General features: G+C 30.2%; 1 pseudogene; it reads left to right on the top strand.

Annotated features, from left to right (window-relative positions):
- The first annotated feature begins 36 nt into the window (after nucleotides 1-36).
- On the top strand, nucleotides 37-3,446 carry LOC129301162 (phosphoinositide phospholipase C 2-like; annotated as a pseudogene).
- Nucleotides 3,447-4,091: the final 645 nt, after the last annotated feature.

The following is a 4,091-nucleotide window of genomic DNA, read 5'->3' as shown; positions in this document are numbered from 1 at the left end:
GCTTACCGGTCAAAGTCGAGTCAGACGTGTAGCTTGAGTGAGCAAGAACTTGAAGATATTGCCAATACTTATGGAAAAGATCTCGTCAGGTAATTAAGTACCGTCGATTTAATTAGTACTTCGGATTATCATGATATTAATTAGTAGCCAATTAAAAATGTTTTGTAGTGTAGATTTACCCAAAACAATTTGTTGAGGATATACCCTAAAGGCACGCGTCTGGACTCATCTAATTATAACCCTATGATTGGATGGTCCCATGGAGCTCAAATGGTGCATTCAATATGCAGGTTTGGTTCACTTTTTCCCTTTCAGTTCTCATTGCCAGTTCTACAACGGGCTGTTGAATTCTCCTTAAATAAATTTATAGATATAAATTAAAAACCAAACGATACTATATTCATTTCATACATTTGTTATTCTTATCAATGAAATTTTTTTGGGCTGTGATCCTTTAATGCCCCGCTATATAATGCCTCATTTCCCTAATGCTATAATACTTTAACCTTTCAATAGTGGTTTTCCTTTTTTTTTTTTATAATCACCATAACAATTTTACACAAAATTAGAGACTTTTTGATATCTTACAATGATAAACAGTGCAATTTTAAATTTATAAATGATTTTTATTGAAAATAATAAAAATGCACAATTTTTGCATTGTTTACTTTAAAATTTGTAAAAAGAAAAAATAATTACAAAAACCGCACCACTTCATCACTGTAAAATATGAAAATGTCTTTCATTTTATATAAAATCCAGTAACCAAAAATCAATTGAGAAATTGGGGTATTACAAAAAAAATTAGAAGATAGCCCACCATAATATTAAGAATTAAAATTTTGAAATATATTAGTGGGCGTATGTACTTGAAAAGAATTATATAATATCTCCCCCACCCCCTGTGTATATATAATTTTATATTACTAGCATGCCCATGAAGTAAACCTAATTGGTTTATTTTCGTTTATTCCAAGAGATTAGCTTATAAGTAGTGGCGGTGCCAGAATCCTAAATTATGAGGTACAATAGTTTTTAATTAATAATTTAAAAATAATTCAAAAATTTTTAAACCCCAAAATTTTTGAAGTTGTGTTAAGGAATGCAAAATGTTAAAATACATGGATTTTTTTTATAATTTTCCCCAAGCCTAAGAGATGCATTTGCCCCCATTGACTTCAATATAGCACTGCCTATATGCTACGTAATGAATATTGTTTGTACCTTACAAAGAATAAAGTAAACAGGTTGTGTGTAATTTACCAATTTCCAAGTGTATGATTACATGGAAGTGTTTAATAATTTGGCGAAAATGATGAATTATAGGGACATGGGAAGTATCTATGGATCATGGAAGGGATGTTCAGAGCATATGGCAGCTGCGGCTATGTTAAAAACCAGACATCCTCTTGGAGGACCCTGATGATGTTTTTTATCCTTTCCAAGCTGATGACCCTATAAAAACAGCACCTGCTGGTGAGCCCTCAATCATCAACATATTATAATCTATACCAAAAAATTTTATTAATTAAGCAGAAATAACTGGGGTTAAATAATCACAATATCATTCTAACATGAGATTCATTTTGTTTTTTGTTTTCGAAGAATGTTAATTAAGAATATGACTGAAAACGATGACAGAAATATTTACACGAGAATCTCAATTTAATTAAAGAAAATAGTTAAAAAAATGAAGAGGAATTAATTATTTAACGATCGGAGTTAACATGCAAAGCAGGTTACGGTGTACATGGGAGATGGGTGGCGTTCAGATTTTGGAGGAACACACTTCGATTTCTATTCACCTCCAGATTTCTTTGTAAAGGTAATAGGATGGACATTCTCGATTCTTGTGTGTATGCTTCCCATTCCTTATTATTCATTCCATTTCAAATTATACATTTTTGAAAAAGATTAGACATCTCAAAATATAAAATATTTTAAAAATATTAAGTTTTTATTAAATAGGCTTATTGTAATATTATTGATTCTTTCACTGTTTAATATTGATTAAGTATAAATTTAATATTATTAAATAAAGGCTATTTTTAAAAATTTATATTTTTTTTAAAAATAAGATTGTCATGTATATTTAATGAGATTTATTAGTATGTAAATTTTTTTTATTAATTATGTAAGATTGTTAAGTATATTGACACATGAAATTTTATCTAAAAGTATTTTATAATTTAAAATTAAAGTAATATAAGGCATCTTTAACCACCTCATCGAAATCAATGAGAGGTTATTAGGTCATAATTAACCTTAATTGAAAAAGAATAAATTTTTAATTTTACCTTTATTTAAATAAAAAAATTTAAATTTTAGTATCTCTCATAATTAATTAGTTTAAATAAGAGTAATATTAAAAAATACAATTAATACCTTACCAAATACTTCATATCAAGGGTCATCAATCTTTTTTTTTTTTTAAGTTCCTCATAACAAGGATAGGAGGGAGTATATAAATTGATGTCAACAATACATAATACATTTTTCATTGAATAAGGTGCATTTGTGCCCTTGACGTATTATTCCATGAGTACACAATACTTTAAACTATTGGGCAAAGCAATTTTGTCATTGAAATAATTAAAACAGAAGATTTTATCCTTAGTTTTACTGTTAAATGTCCTCCTAACAGTCAATATTAGAGTCCCAACTAATATTTTCTAATGATTAAAGTGGAAAATTTGACAGCAAGAGCAAAAATGCTCCATTTTAATTACTTTAAGGGCAAGATCACTTCAACTAATAATTTAAAGTATTAGGTATTACTTAAACAATATTCTGGAGGCAAAAATGTATCTTTTTCATTGATTTGTTTTCCAAAATGAAGGCTAAGTTTTATTTCATCATGATGATGTTGATTAACAGAGAAGTGGATGAATGAAATAATGAAAGTGCAGGTAGGCATTAGTGGAGTCGCCGGGGATTCAACAGAAATGAAGAAGACGAAGGCGGTGGAAGACCAGTGGGTGCCTGTTTGGAACGAGAGATTTAAGTTCCAATTAAGAGTTCCAGAATTGGCAATTCTTCGAGTCGAGGTGATGGAGTTTGACACGTCAGGCAAACACGACTTTGGAGGCCAAACTTGTCTTCCCGTCTCTCTCATCAAAACTGGCATTCGAGCCGTTCCCTTGTACAATCGGAAAGGTCAACTTTACCCCTCCGTCAGGCTTCTCATGGGCTTTGAATTTGTTGATTCTGACTCTGCTGGCTTCTACTACTAATCATTCATCCATTCAATCCCAGCTTAATTAATTTCAACCTCGACGTTTCTCGTGCTTTAGTTATACATTATGCAGGGTATTTTCGCTGTTTATGCTGTAATTTATGCTCTCTAATTACCATATTCATCATTCCTCCAATATGTCCTCTCATCATCTCAACCGTCGTGAAGATTCTATCATTTAAGTAAAGTCTGGTGATTATTTCTGCCTATATATACTCTGTTTTTTCCCCCCACTCCCTCCTTTTTAATCGTCACTCTAGAAAAAAATTATTTTATTTATGTACGGCCATTTAAAAAAAATCTAAGAGAATATGAATTATTATTATTTTAATTGTACTTGTACCCTATATCTTTACTATGATATTAGGAAATAAGAGAGAGAATTATGGAGAGAAGAATGATAAAATAAATTAAATGCACGATGGAAAGTTAAAAATGAATGTGCGCTTAGACAACTGATAAAAGGAATATTGCAATGGGACTAACTGTATTAAATTACTACCAATATTAGTAGACCAAGACCTTCAAAAGTCATAAACACCCAAACAAACAAGTAGCTCCCATGTCTGCCGGAAAACACTTGCTATACGCTCCTGGATTAAATAGACATTGATTCAAGTTTGGATGCAGGTATAGTATTCAACAAATGAGTTTTAGACATTTGGCAATGTTTCTTCCAAGAAAGAGTGTTTTATATAAGGACAACGTGTCTCGTTCTTCAGAGTTAAAACCAAAAAATGAAAAAGTTGGGCTGAATAACTAATCATATTTATATCTCACTTTTAATATATTTAAATATAATTAAAAAACTTTAAAATTTATCCATTCTTTCTAAAAATTTATTAATAAGTTCTTC

This window comes from Prosopis cineraria, unplaced genomic scaffold, assembly GCF_029017545.1.
Source record: "Prosopis cineraria cultivar Desert tree isolate PC_DT_omini unplaced genomic scaffold, ASM2901754v1 PC1937, whole genome shotgun sequence".
NCBI lineage: Eukaryota > Viridiplantae > Streptophyta > Magnoliopsida > Fabales > Fabaceae > Prosopis > Prosopis cineraria.
Note: the sequence above shows the minus strand (reverse complement) of the source record. Positions and strands in the feature narration are given on the sequence as shown.